Genomic DNA, 15,551 nt, shown 5'->3' with positions numbered 1-15,551 from the left:
AAGCAGAGTATAACAATCTGCTTCCTCGGTGCTGTTTCTAAGAAATACCAAGTTACACTTGGGCGAGACATTGTGCTTCTCAGCATTACAGGAACTACTAACCAAAAAGAGATAGAATTACTGTAGTCTAGAATTTAAGAGGCACATGTAATGCATAAATTGACTTTAAACCACTCAAATCTAAGCAGAACTAATATAGTCATATAATTTAGCTAGACTTACCCCTAAATTTTATGAAGCAATATTCACCCCAAGTTAAGATGTTTGAAAATAGAGCATTCCCTTCTTTTATCACTGTATTTTTCCCCTTGTGAGCATGTTGATGACTGTAAACTTCAGGCAACTGATGGTTTTCCTGCTGCACATTTTAGAGTGTTACATAAATGCTTAACACTCATCAGTTTTAATTAACGGCCTTGGCTGACTGGATTATTAGATTCTTGGAATTTCCCATTCAAATACCAGCTCTTCATTTTTAAAATAAAAGGATATGGTTTCTCTCTTCTAACCAGAGCAAATCGCTCCACAGCACATGAATACATTCTCTGCTTCCCAGAACCAATGGCAAATTCACAAAGCTCCATAAAATTCACGCATGACTTGCTGCTGCAGCTGCATAATTAAAAGAAAACTAATATATTGACTAGTTCTCCTCAGAATAGCATTCATAAGTCACTGCTGCTTGAGAAAAGCTTGTTGCTAGAAGGATTATGGCCAATACCATTTTTATGATTAAAGAGAAGGAATGGCTCTGGTTTGCCTTGTCCAGCAGTCTCACAGATATCCAAAATGCTCCAATGGCTGATTTGTTACATAAGTCTTGAACCGTCATGACAACCATAAGGAATAGTTGTCCAACGTACAGATATACCACCAAAAGTATTGCTTTATCCTCATTACATACGCCCTCTGCCTCCCAAGCCCGATCCATAGAAGGCTTATTTTTAGCAGTGACTAAAGGACTCGGTGCTCTAATTTATGCACACATATAAAATCAATAATTACTTAGTCGACCTTTTCATTCGTCTAAATTTGGCCTGGCGTAATGGAAGCTGCCCACACAGTTCCCATTGAGAATGATAAATAGGAGACAGCAGCGCATCTCTATCTTCTCTCTGAGGCTCAGATGAAATCAGAGGCAGCTCAGCCCTCAGCCAGTCCTTGAACTGAGCCACACAAACTTTCCTTTGAATCAAATTCCATCCCAATGAGCATCCTGTTCCTTTCCAAGAGAGGAAACCTAACTTTGACGATGATCCAGCCTGGCTTGGTGCAGGACCACGCCTTAAGTACATTTACCCACCTAATTAATGACAGCAGTTCTTACAGTAGGTGCCAGTGGCAATGAAGAGTACAGTTTCCAGAAGGGGCACAAGGCAAAAGGATGCTCAGACAAAAAAATCAGCTACAGATCCCCTGTTCGAGGTGTGCAATAAAATGCCCGTGGGTCTAGAAACATTTCTCCATGCCTAACTCCTTCCAACATCCTCTTTCAATTGAGGAGCTTTTCCTGCTGTTTGTGCAACATATCTACAATGCTGAGTTCCTCCTAAGTGAGTAGTAGTTGTTCCCCCACTTTTTTGTTGTTTGTTTTAGTTTTTTTCCCCACTCAAGGACATTTTTTCATTGCTTATAGAGAGGAAGGGAGGGGGAGAGAAGGAGAGGTAGAGGGGTCAGAGAGAGAGAAACAGAGAGAGAGACTGATATGAGAGAGAAACATCAATTGGTTACCCCAAATAGGCACCCCAACCAGGGATTGAACCTGCAACCTGAGTATGTGCGCTGGCTGGGAATCAAACCTGGGATTCTTTGGCCTACAGGACGATGCTCCAACCAACTGAGCCACACTGGCCAGGGCCCCACTTTGTTTCTAAAGACTGGATTTCTGGCACAGCCCTTTTCTGTTTCTTGAACTTGCTCCTTACAAAAACATAACTTTCTTCATATTGGACTAACTTTAGGCAGAGGTACCCAACCTATTTTTTTCTCTTTTCCTTAAGATTATGTAAACTCACCACCAAACCTGTCTTCTACATTTAATTTCTCTAATTATCCAAGTAGAACGGACACCTCCACGCCCAGGTTAGCCACACCCTGTATCTTGAATCCTACACCATTGTTCTTATGGAGTGAAATACTTGGGCCTCTTTATCAAACAGTTCCACCAGACAAAACATGGAGTCCTCCCACCACACTTGGTACCCCAGCAGACCCTAGGCCTTGCACTGGAACTTTCGGTCTATTCTCCCTATCTTCAACTTCATGACCTACAGTATTTATATCCCCTCAAGTAGTTAAGTTATGTAGGGTGGGTTCAAAGTAGGTTTATGGTTGTTCATATGGAAAGCAATATAATGCTTAATAAATACTAACACAAGAATAACTCTGTGTCACGGACTTACAACTATAAAACTACTCTTGCCCACCCCATAGGGGTTGGTGAATTGGTGAAGGGCCTAATAATAATGATAACAATAGCAAAAACCATATAACTATTTTAACCAGCTCTTATTGAACATTTATTACGCATTTATTATATGCTAAGTACTATTTAAAGTTCTCTTTATCTATCAACTCCTTGAATCTTTACAACAACCCTGCTGTAGGAACTCTTAGCACTTTCATTCTACAGATGAAACAGCAGAGGCACAGAGAGGACTGGTGACCTGGCCTAAGGTCGCACAGATGATAAGTGGTAGAACTGGACTTACAACCTAAGCAGCCTGGTTTCAAGGTCCAAGTTCATCTACAAAGTTCTCATTCACGTTTAGAATTCTGTAGTTAATACCTGCATTAAGCCTTGTAACAGACTCTGCTCTCCTCCTGTATTCAATCCACTAGGCTACAGTGCCTCTCAGATTTCCTGCCTGGTAATATGTGACTTCTTTAGAAGGTCTGAACAAAGGCTCAGCCTAAAGGACCTAGTATCTACCAGATATTTTCTGACATCCTTCCTCATGTTTATCAACCATTTTTTAGGAAAGTTCAGCATTTCTCAGGACGGATGCCTGGCATGGAAAAAGCTCAGAGCACATCCAGCGAATGCTGACACAAGGGAGTGGTGAAGAAAAGATCACACGGCCTGGAAGCCAGGAGGGGAGGGAAAAGAAGGCAGAGTAGAGGCTTTGGAACACAAAAGCCTCAGACTCTCAGGGGCTTGGTGGCCAGCTGCTCACATCTTTGCATAAAACATGGACACAGGGCTGTCGGGGGACGTGGTGAGTATGGTTCCCGGGGGCAGCCAGCAAATTGGAGAATGTGCCTCGCTGAGGAGAGGAATTTGGGAAAAGGAGGAAAAGAGGCTTTTCTCTTGCATGTGTCTAAGAAATGCATATTGCACAGAGCTAAGGGGAAAATCAGAACAATTCAAGTGCTAAGGCACTGCCCATGTTGCTTTAAATTCTCCTGGCAACCTCTAACGTCCTCACTGACACAGAGGGGAATCTAGCCACCTGTCAACCCCAAGACACACTACCGACTGTTCGGGGAGATATTCTAGACAGGAAGGAGCCTGCCACAATAATTACAGCACATCCTGATGGCCTTAAACAGTACCATACTCAGTCCATTATCTAAGGCCTTTTGTCTGCCCCTCTGAAAGCCATCAGCTAACTGGGCATGCTTTACTGGCCAAAGAAACTGATGTTTGGCTTTGGGTGATTTGTGGAATCTGAATTCTCATTATTCTAAAAGTATTATAGTCCACAATTGCAAGCCTCCAAGGAAGGCATGCCAGGTGCCAGAAATGACAGAAATCTGGGGACACGAATACTGTTTAATTGCACACACAGGATTTTTAATGGATTCATTCCACTTGAGGGATGTGCGAGTATTTCAAATTTTTAAATTAAAAATAAAACCTTAAATACTTTTATTCAGTGATAGAAGGGAGCTTAATCACTTGGAAATTATTTACAATGTAATTAAAATACAGTGAGTGAATAATGAAAGTCTGCCCGTTTATGGGATAAGCATTCCGGACCCGATGGCTAAGGAGCCAACAGTCCTGGTCCTTAGGCGAACGTGGCTGGAAGAAAGAGGGCCCGTTCTGGCCTCTTCATTCCTGCATAAAGAGAGGACAAGACATCACAACCAGTGTGACTAGGGAATTCTAGGAACTGACTTACGGGGCACGCTAAAATATTAAACATTTATAGCCTAGTTAAATGGTGACTGGCAGGGGATATAATAAGTGTCTATGAAAATCTGAAGGTGTGACCACTAAGAATATAAGGACTTGTTTACTCTAATTCAGGAGGACAAGTTATTAGAAGGAAGGAAACCTAAAGACTGAAAGTAGTCTAGAAATTGAGAAATCCTTCATGAAGGGGAGGCCTGGCTAATTCACAATGAATGTCCCAGAGGGAAATGGTAAAGATGTATCAGTTGAGACTCTTCAAAGAGGCTTTCAGAATGCTCTACAGTCAAAACAATCAGGCCTGATATTACTGGGAAAAGTCATATACATTAGTGGATCCAAATCCTGAAGGCACATTGGAGTAAAGAGGAAAGCTTTCTAGGATCAACTTGGAGATTCTGAATCAGCAGGTTCTGGGTAGAGTGTTGGAATCTGTTACTTTAGGATTCTAGCAAAGTTGAAGTAACAAGGATCGCCCTTCCTGGTGACCCACTGTAATCAACTCTAAAGCTGGACAAAATTTTCAGGCATTTTACAACATACAGAGAATGGGAAAAGCAAAAAGGTGAGCTTCATGTTCACCTCAGATTTCTGCCTACGGGGACTTGTTCAAGGAGCACAGACAAATGGCGCCCAGACACAGGCCCGACTGGGAGGCGTGCCACAGCAATCGGGAGATAATCCCTGCAAAGCAGTTAACACCGAGACTATGATATACTAAGATTTCACATTGTGGTTATTATTAGAATTCATCTCCAAAATAATGATTTTCCCAGAAAGAACACTGCCATCTTGCAGGCTTCAGGGAAACTACCATTAAAAAGACAGAAATAAAAGTTGAATTTTTGTATAACATCTTTCCACGGTCTCTTCCCACAGTTTCTCCCAGCAAGTTTCTTACCTCTGAAGGTTAAAGTGAGACAAAAATGGGCAGTGGTCATTAGGGCCAAGGGGGCCTGCAAGCCTCAGGAGAAACAGCAGGCTCTCTCAAGGACTCACTCACCATACGGGACTCTCCTCCACTGGGGAGTCCCCGGGCAGACTCGGCAGGGGCCCAGCCAGAGGCAGGGCTGGCAGTGACCCCTTCTCATAGGCCCATCCAATCTTTGCAAGTGAGTCCCTTGGTATTGCACTCATTAGACAGAGGAAGTAAGCCCCCCATCCTCCTCCTCCCCACAGGAAAGGGAGAAAAAAACTTTTTACCACAAATACTGCCCTCTAGTTGTCCACCTCCCCATTCCCCTCACTCATCCACCCATTGCTTCTTCTCATATAAATTAGTGGGGAGGGGTGGAGTGGGATGATAGCTGCAAAGGTAGCAGAAAAGGCATGAGTATGTTTCAAGAAGTCCTGAGGAAGTTAAGGACTTCTATCTGGCTATCTGGAAAACGATTGTTACTGGATCCTGTTATGGACTGAATTATGTGCTTCCCAAAATTCATACATTGATGTCCTCACCCTCAGCACATCAGAGTGGGGCTGTTTTTGGAGACAAGGTCTTGGAAGAGGTCATTAAAAATAAACAAAGTCATCAGGGTAAGTTCTAGTCCAATCTTACTGATGTCTTCATAAGAAGAGGAGATTGGAAGATTAGATATATGCAGAGGGAAGACCCTGGGAGGACACAGGGAGAAGATAGCCATCTACAATACAAACCAAGGGAGGCTTCATAGGAATCAACCCTGTCAACACCTTGATCTTAGACTCCTAGCAACCAGAACTGTGAAAAAAATAAATGTCTGTTGTTTAAGCCATCCAGTCAGTGGTATTTTGTTATGGCAGCCCTAGCAAATAAGACAGACCCCTCTGTAAGATGGGGATAATTAATGTTAATTTGTCCTCAGGTTGGGTTCTAGTTCTGAGGCCATAAGAAAAGTCCCAGTCAACAATCAGGCACAAGAGATAAAAGTTAGCATATGTCAGTATCAGGGAAATAAAGGAAGACATCGCCAATAGCACCAAAAGGAATGGACCCAAAAAGAATTATAAACTAGAAAAAGGCTGAGCTGAGTATAAGACAATAGCAGTGAGACAACGGAGACATGACTGTGAGCAAACGGCACACACACAGTGAAGCCAAAGCACAAGGCAGGACCCCTGGTGAGGATCCTGGCTATGTCAGGAGAGGACAGCCTGGGCAATTCTGAGGCTGATGAACAGGACCAGGTTTAGGACATCAAATGGGTTAATCCACACAGAGGGTCAGAGTCACAGAAGGCAAGACAGGTCCACAACAGTGAACATGCAAATGTCACCTAATGAAACAGGAATTCCAGGAATGTCAAATCAACCACAGGTTCTTGGACGTGATGTGGTCCCAGTAAAAACTGGATCTATGCATAGAGACAGGGATGGTGGTGCACCTTGTGGAAGGATTTTGAGGAGCATCCTTTTGAGTCTGAAGTTGGCCTGATCAAAAAGCTCTTCCCTATAAATGTGTCTAAGACAGAACACTTGAGTCCAAAATGTTGTATGTGAATAAGAGAATTTTGAGTATGTTTAAGATATTATGTGACCCTTACCACAATTACATTACAAAGGTTAGTTGAGCATAGCCCCTGAAGTCAGACACACCTGAATTCCAATTCTGTCTCTACTCTTTATTTGCTGTGTGCCCTTAGGCAAGTCGCTCGGTCTCTAGGAACCTCAGTGTTCTCATCTGTAGATGGAGATAACTCACATGTGTCACTGTGACTCCAATGCACTGACAGATGCATACCTTCTTAAATAAGAGCTGATCACAATAGATACTCAGTAAATATTAGCTCTCTGTTTTCTTTCTATTATCAAGGTGGTGGTGATCAGGGTTTTTAACATTTTTTAAAAATTTTATTTAATGATTTTGAGAGAGAGACATCAATTTTTTGTTCTTCTTATTGATGCATTTATTGGTTGATTCTTGTATGTGCCCTGACCAAGGATCGAACTCACAATCTTGGTATGTTGGGACCACACTCTAGTCAGCTGAGCTGCTCAGCCAAGGCCTGATTGGGGCTCTTCAGAGCTAGGATAATGGACAGCTAGATTTTGAAGGTGAAGAAAAAGCAAGGAAAGAAATCCAGAGAAATGAAAAACTGGCAGAAGGGAAAGGAAATTAGGGATCAGAAAGAGGGACACCAAAATAGATGTCACCGTGCTGTCTATTTCATGATCTTATTTAGAAAAGGGTCACTTCTTGAGGAAAAGTCACTTCTTCTCCAATCACTGGGTGAGCATTGTCATTTTGTTGGGACCCCAAATAATGATCCAGGGATAGACCTGAGGAGTTGAAAGCTGTCTGCTCTTTGGGCTACTAGACAGGTACTTCTTCCTGCTCAGTCTTCCATGGGTGGAGCAATCCCCAAACTGTACCTTGCTCTCGAGTATGGTCTTCCCAGATTAAAAAAAAAAGAGCAGTTCTCCAGTTAGTCATAGAGAATAGCAGTCCTTCTCAGCTAGAAACTCCTCCAAGTTCATTTGTCCTGACCTTGATCAAAGTTCCCCTGCTGTGGATTGGGATATTGTGGTACAGTGTTTAATGGAAAGAATTTATGGAGAAAAATTCTAGGATAGCCACCCAGAGGACACTGATTATAAAGTATCCTCACGTGACAGAGCTAGCAATCCCAGCATCCAGATGTCAAAAGCTGGTTAATTAAGATTAAGACATATTTGCTTTAGCAAGTCCAGTCAATCCAATTCCAGCATGGTTCTTTTCCTGTTGTTCACATCTACAGAAATTTCTTTGTCTCTGTGGAGCAGCCGTAAGTAGCAGAAATAACCAGAATTTCACAATAGCGTTTGTCAAGACATGGTGAAGAATAGGTTATTTATTGAAAAAGAGAAGGGGGAAATTTTTAGGGAGGAATTAAATGGTCCAGTCTTCAAGCTATCATTTTAAAACAAGAAGCATATGCCACAACTCCAAATAGTTTATCTGTTTCGAGTGACCGCAGACATCATGGAGAAGATGGAAAAAGCTCAGAGTGGAGTCTCATTTACATTTCACCAGCTCTCTTGGGTAATGTGCTCCATCTTGACTCAGAAGAAAAAGCTGCCCCATTGAGTCAGTCATAACGCTGCCGCTGACATTTCCATGCCTCTCGTTGCTAGGCTGTAGTACGAAGACCCAGAAAAGAGTGCTTATACAATTTGCAAATGAAGATCATTTTTCGGAAGCCATAAACTTCAAGCTGAAGGGGCTATTCAAAAAGCTATGGTAAAGGAGGCAGTAACTGTTTTATCTTTTTCCATAAAACTCTAATGCATTGGGGGAAAAAAATAAAGAAACCACAGGTATAAACACTGCTATTGTAAGTTCCGTACACAACCTCCGTGCTCTATCTACGGCAAATGTAAAGCTGTTGAGTATGAATAAATGATAAAATTCTAAACAGAACTCATGAGAGGAACCAAAAGGACCTTAAAAAAAAGAGTTTTTTAATGGGATTTATTAGCAAGACCATCCCTGGGAATTATAGTGACATACATATAAGAGTTTTGCAAAGGCAAATTACACTAGGTTGGGCATTATTCTACCTCAATTTAAAGGTAAAAGGCAAAAAACCAAAGGTCATCAGCCCAAGAGTATATTAATTTATATCTAATATAGGGTTTTTTCTACACATGAAGAAGTCCAGAGGGGAAAAAAATATAGCTCCCACAAGAAACTTCAGGCGATAATCTTACATAATTTACAACATAAAAGGACATTTCCATGTCCAGGAACTGTGGCTCATCAGCATTGTAAAAAGGGATCCGTGCAACTCATTTGATGCACAAGTCGTATTAAAATCTTCAGGCAGCTGGCTGCTCCACACAGCCCATTCCTCCCACTGCAAGTCACGTCACAACAGGAAATATTCATGAACCCTCCAGTGGAAAGACAAATACATGAACTTTGGGGAAAAGAGGGCAAACTAAAAGGACAAGCCCAATTCTTCAGAACCTGAAGAAGCATTGCTCAGTTACCTGATGAGGCCCATGGCAGCTTGGTTCTCTATCTAGCTTAGCACAGGCTTGGAAAAACTCTGAACGCCTTCATTATCTCGTGCCTTCCAAAGGGAGAGGGAGCCTGCTTCCCTATTTCATGATAATTGGATGAAGAAATGTGGGTGGGAGCACAATTCATTTCAGAGTTTGATGAATTATTTACCAATTAAGGAGATGAGAGGAGGAAGGGGAGGGCTACAGAACTTTGATATGAATGTTCCTTTTATTATATTATTTATACACATGAAATTGTTGCTTTTATTAACTAAGAGGTTAATCACTTGAATGGGATGCTTTTGCATCCTTTACAATCCCATACACAGGCAAATTGGCTAATTTTATGTTAGGAAAATAACCTGGCAATTTTTCTAGTACTTATCTGTGTGGTGCAGTTTAATAACATTTTATAGTATAAAAAAATGAGTAAACTAGCTGGGCTGCTGGTGTTGGAAAGCCATTCTGTTTTAGCGATGAAGGAAAAGGGAAGAGGTCATGGGATTCTGGTAGGCGATGGATTCTAAAACAAGCACCTTCTGTTGCCTATCAGTTAACAACGTGAAAGTCTACATTACGTTGAATTAAAGCATAGACTACAAGGTCAGAAGATGTGGTCAGAGACCCAGTCCCCACCACTGTCCACTTATTTTGGGCAAGTCACTTCTTTTCTTGGTCTTCAATCTGAGATAAGGATAACTTGTTTTTCATCCAAGTGTATTATGTGTATTGCTTGTGTATTGCAACAAGACTGGCAAATGATTTGTCCTCTGGAAGTTTTCATTCTAGTGGGGGAAACAAGGATATACACATTCCAAAGTAAACATCTGCAGATTGAGATAAGTACCCTTTAAGAATTAAATAGGAATAATTAAAATAACAAAGATATCTACTCTTGATGGCAGAGTCTGAAGAAAGGATAATAGTTAAGATCTAAGGGATAAAAAGAAATAAACAATTTATAGAGTTAACTAAACATCAGTCTAGGCCAAGGGAATAGATAGAGCAAAGGCCCCGATGCCTGAAAGGTTTAGTTTGTTCTAGTTAACAGAGATGGCCAATGTATGTGTGGGCCATAGAGATAAAAAACAAGGCTGGGGAGAGAGGAGGAACCAGACCACATAGAACCTTACAGAACGTGGTAAAATATTTGCATTTCTAGTCTAAGTTTAATGGAAAGTCATTGTGAGGGGTCAACCTAGTCTTGTATGTATGTTTTAAAAGATCCTCCTAGCTATTATTTACAGAATCGACTGAAAGGATGTGAGAGAGATGGACAGACTGTTTAGGGAGGCACTGCAGTAATAGATGCTAGATATTGGTGGCTTAGACTATAATGTTGGCAATAAATACAGAACAAATGGGCAGAGACAAGATATGTTACGGACACTCAGCAAGTCTTGGTGATGGGGAGATTACATCCCATTACATTTTCCATAAAGTAAAGGGAGAAAGTTACAGTAACAGTGACTTTAGTAACTGACAACATGTGAGTGCTAAATGCCGAGACAAGACGGGAGACATCCAAGTTTGAGCAACATTTGCAACTTCACTTTACCCATAATTTTGAGGCACCTTTTGAGGTATCCAAATGGATATATCAGTTAGATACGTGGGTGTGAGCTCAGAGAGGAAGCAGGCTAGAAATATAAATTTGGGAGTCTTCAGATTAGCAATGGTATTAGAAAGATGATAATAATGTCTTCCTTACACATCTCACAGGTTTTTATTATCTTGCAAGCTATCTATCTCACTCAGGCAAGTAACAAAAACTTGAAACTATCAGTGACTAAAAGCAAGAAAGTTTGATTTCTTGTTCATCGACATGTCACTCTCAAGTTGCCTGGGGCTTGGTACTGTATCCTGGTTGTCCTCACTAAGACCCAGGATGGCAGTGCTGCCAAATCTAGAGAGTGGTTGGTCATAGTAGCAGAGGGAAAATCAACATAGATATTAATTTTCCTGCAAAGAATTGACACCTGTTATTTTGCTTTCCACTCATTGGCCAGTAACAGTCACATGACCCCATCAGCCACAAGGAAGCCAGGTAATACAATTCTTTCATGTACCTGGAATAGGGAGATGATGCGGACCCCAACTTGTAGGGTCCACGTCGTTATGGATGAAATGAGATGTTCACACGGATTACCGAATCCAGTGGAGGAAAGGGACGGCATGACTTTTCTCTCTAGGGGAGCAAAATCCTTGGCCCTCGCTCCAATGAGCTTTTATTGTCTTATTGGGCACATTACAAGAAGGTCCTTATTAACTATGCACAGGCTTGCTTTAGTTGGTTACCTTATACAGAAAACAAAGGAGAGGATGCCGCTAATCACATCACAGAAGAGGGATATTTGCAAATGAAAAGGCAAAAGTAGTTGGACCAGTCACACTCATCCTTGGAAGGTTTAACATGGTTTTTAGGAAGTTGCTTTGCAGTAAATGTTCTCAATTCAGGGTGAGGGAGTTTTAGCAAAAAGCAAGACTCATAATGACCTAGGTACATTGCAGGCCTGATTCCCCACAGGAAAACCTATCCATGGGCTTGGGTCCTGTGCATCTCCCAGTAGGAGCTGGGCCCACACCACGCAGAGTGGCCTCCCACAGGGAGAGATCAGAACAATTGGTTAACCACACAAATAACCACCACACTAAGGAAATCCTACCCTTTTTGAGACAGTAGGTATCAATGGGAGCTGATGGTTCTCAGTTCTGCGAATTTCTGGGTCTCACTTTGTGTTTTCTGAGGCACTTCGCTATGTTAAATAGAGAACATAAAAGATGGAAAGTTATGGGGTAAGATTTAGAAAGGAGTATTTTCACAGGCTAGTTCAAGGCCCTAGATTGAAACGTGTTAAGGACACTCTAACATACAACACCCATCGTGAAATATTCAGTAACCACGGTTATCCAGGCCGCGGCTTGACATCCTCGGTTGGGAGACGGCCGCACTTGCTTGCACTGTCTGACAGGGTGTGCACTAACAAAACCTGAAGCCTTCAGCTGGAATATAGGCAAGGTGCCACCCGTGAGCAAAAGCAACTGCCAAACTGATTATAGTCAACAAACCCAAAGTTTGATTCATTTTATGGAGCATTGAGCCTAAGAAGAAATTTACTATAGTTTATATGAGTCGACTCAATAAGAATCAGGGAAGTTTGGTAAATTCCCTTGGCTGGTGGATAGAGTGACTCAAATAGACAGACAGTTAGATCACACATAATTACTAGGTCAGATTCTCCCCAAATCCTCCCTGGTAGCAAGTTAAATGTTGAAGGAGGAGTACTCACTTATTTGAGTGTTCTCGACACCCTCTCCTCTCTAAAGCCCTTGACCTTGTCAGGTGAGGCTCTGAGAAGGCTGGCTCTCTCATAGAGTCTACTCTGTTCTGAGCCAGACACTAGGTAAAGCTAAAGCTCAAAGGCACAGCCCTTGCTCTGAGAACTTTACAAGTTTAACATTGCAGACCACACCTCTTTTCAATTCCATGTATTTAATTAGTTTGATTATTGATCTTTTATAAATAATCTAAGTTGTAACTTGAGCACACAGGCAGAGTAGAAACAGGTAAGTTGTAGGTCCTAGAAAAGTACAGGGGCTGGGAGGCAGGTGATAACGCTGTTCCAAGAGCAAAGGACACTACAGAATTAAGGACTGTTGACTGCTCAGCAAAAGGACTCTGACCTGGTGGGACATTTGTGAGTAGCAAAAGGACAATAGCCACACTTGCAGGTGGGAATGGGAGGCAGCAAGGAGCTGTGACTCACTGGGCTGGAAGTGGTATGAAGAAGGGAAGGTTGGAGAGGAGGGATGGGACTAAAGAGACAGGACTTTGCTTTATAACACTTTAAGACTCACTTCTTCAGGCAAAGGGAAGTCATTAAATTTATTTCTAGTTGGAGGATGACTTGATTAAAGTATTTTTTATTTTTTATAAGTAATGTTCAAATACAGTTGTCCCCAATTTTCTACCACCACTTCCCCTGCCCTACGTTTCTTTTTTTTAATAAAAATAAATCGAGGTGATGTTTAGGGTGGACCAGAAGAAAGAACCACCATGGAAAGGGCATGAGTTATGAGGCCATTGCAATGAGCCACAGAATAATTCTTTCAAATGGTTTCTAGCTACAGTTTCCTCCAAATCACCAGCTATAGATGACCTTCACCCACACAGCATATCCTTTATTTTCTTCAGAGATCAAAGTCCTTTTCTGAGGACTAAGAAATTGAAATGGTAATGACGGGTCACTTCCTCTACACTCCTTTACTTACACCTTTTCCTAGAACTAAAAGACTAGGAGACCAATATTAGGCTTTTGATTCAGCATACCCCTGCCCAAGAAGAGCAGCTATTCATCAGATTCATGCACTGAGCCCCTGTAATGTACCAAGCACTGTGCATGGAGCATACAAAGGAAATTCCCAAATCATTGCCTAAAGATGCTTAGAGGTGTCCAGAAAACACCACACAGGCTGTACCATCAAAGATAACCAGTGGGACTGAGCAGTGTAGCCTGCCTGGTTCCCTCCTCAGTGGGGGGCACAGAAAGCCAGAAGGTAGGGTGACTACATCAGACAGAAATCACATCCACTTTGAGTCCAGGAGAAAGAAAAGAGGATAAACTACAAAATATTCTTAGGCTAGTGATGCAATATTGGTCTTTAAAAAAAAGAAAGCTGCTAAGTTGAAAAATTAAAGAAGGAAGACAAAAACAAAGAAAAGTCTCGGGTCAGGAAAGGAGATGAAGAATGAGATGTGTTGTCAGGGGAAGGCTTCTGGGTTATAAGAAGCAAAGATAAATGTAATGCCTCTTCCTTATGCATTTGCCTGTACCAAGTGCTCCACCTGTCTTTTCTCATTTAATCCTCTGTGTGATACTGTGAAATAGATCCTATGATTATCCCCCTTTTGCAAATGAAGAAACTGAGTCTTATCCAAAGACATAGCCAATAAACAGTTGGTCAAGTGTTTCAACCCAGACCCTATGGGCTTAACCACCACTCTTACTCCATCTCCACAGTATTCAGTCTCTAAATTCTTGGAATTAGGTGCAGGGATCTCTCTCTCCTGCAGGATAGGTACCTCTGACTCACATTTCCATGTACCTTCTGAACACCTCTGACGTGGATATTCTGTAAATACTTCATCTTGAGACATTCAACAACATCTCATTTTCTTGTATCAGCCAACCAACTCCTTTCACTGATTTCTTTAGCTCATTTAGGTAGCATCTTTCACCAAATTACTCAATTATCCTTGACTGAGGTGATATGCCCCAATATACAACCTTTTCTGGCCTTCTTTTAGGATATTTCATACAATTCTGAAGTCACTTTCCAGCTTTCCTTTTTGTTCCCATTGTTTCCCTCCTGCCTGCCATCCACTGTCCATTTGCCTCATCCTGCCAGGGAGACTAGGTTTCTTCAACATCAAAGAAGGGAGTCCTCAGTGAAAAGTCAGTTAAGCCCACCAACTGTGGAAGCAGATGGCCAGGGTTCAGACATCTGTATCTACACTGACCAGCTATGTGGTGTGGGCAGTAACTGAAATTCTCTTAGTTTCAAAGCCTATTTAATTAAGATAATAACAGTACCTATTTCATAGGATCATTGGGAAAATTAAATGAGATGTGTCAGCATTGTTCACAGAATAAGGACCCTATAAAATGTGGTCAAGATTATTTAAGTTAATGATGATAAAAGCTTCTGTTGACAAAACACTGCCTATGCAATGAAATCTGGGGAACTTCTCAGTGTGGTATTGAAATCCCACCAGAAAATTGCCTTAGTCTTCCCCTTTGGACTTTTTTCCCTTTACCCAAGCTCTCTTCTCCAGTTACTCTAAGCATAAATTTCACTACTCACAGTTTACCAGCCATCTCATTCTGCCTGTAGGGCATCCAACTTGCAGTCCAGGGGCCCCATGCAGCCCAGGATGGCTGTGAATGAGGCCCAATACAGCATACATTTACTTAAAACATGATGAGTTTTTTGTGATTATGTGTCACAATGTATTTAATATGTGGCCCAAGGCAACTCTTCTTCTTCTTCCAGCGTGGTGCAGAGACACCAAAAGGTTGGACATTCCTACAGCTTTTGTTGAAGGTGCTCCTTGTGCCTGGAAGAGGCTACACCCATAACCATCCATACCGAAACCTGTTTCTCAGGTTTAAACGTCCCCTTCTCTGTAAGGCATTTGTGCATCCCCCTCTTTCAGATACCCCAGTAATCTCTTACAGGGCACTCTCACACCTGTGCCCATATCTCTGTACCAGTGATTTTTAACCTTTTTAGAAATTTCATGGCCCACATAAACTAATTACTAAAATTCTGTGGCACATCAAAAATATATTTTTTACAGATTTGACCAAAAATTGGTATAATTTTGATTAACTTACAAAAAAATCATAATAGTAATTACCTACCCTTTTTGCTCCAAAGTGACCTT

Source organism: Phyllostomus hastatus, unplaced genomic scaffold, assembly GCF_019186645.2.
Source record: "Phyllostomus hastatus isolate PE091 unplaced genomic scaffold, TTU_PhHast_1.1 phas_contig_80, whole genome shotgun sequence".
Lineage (NCBI taxonomy): Eukaryota > Metazoa > Chordata > Mammalia > Chiroptera > Phyllostomidae > Phyllostomus > Phyllostomus hastatus.
The sequence above is the reverse complement of the archived record's forward strand: the minus strand, read 5'-3'. Positions refer to the sequence as shown.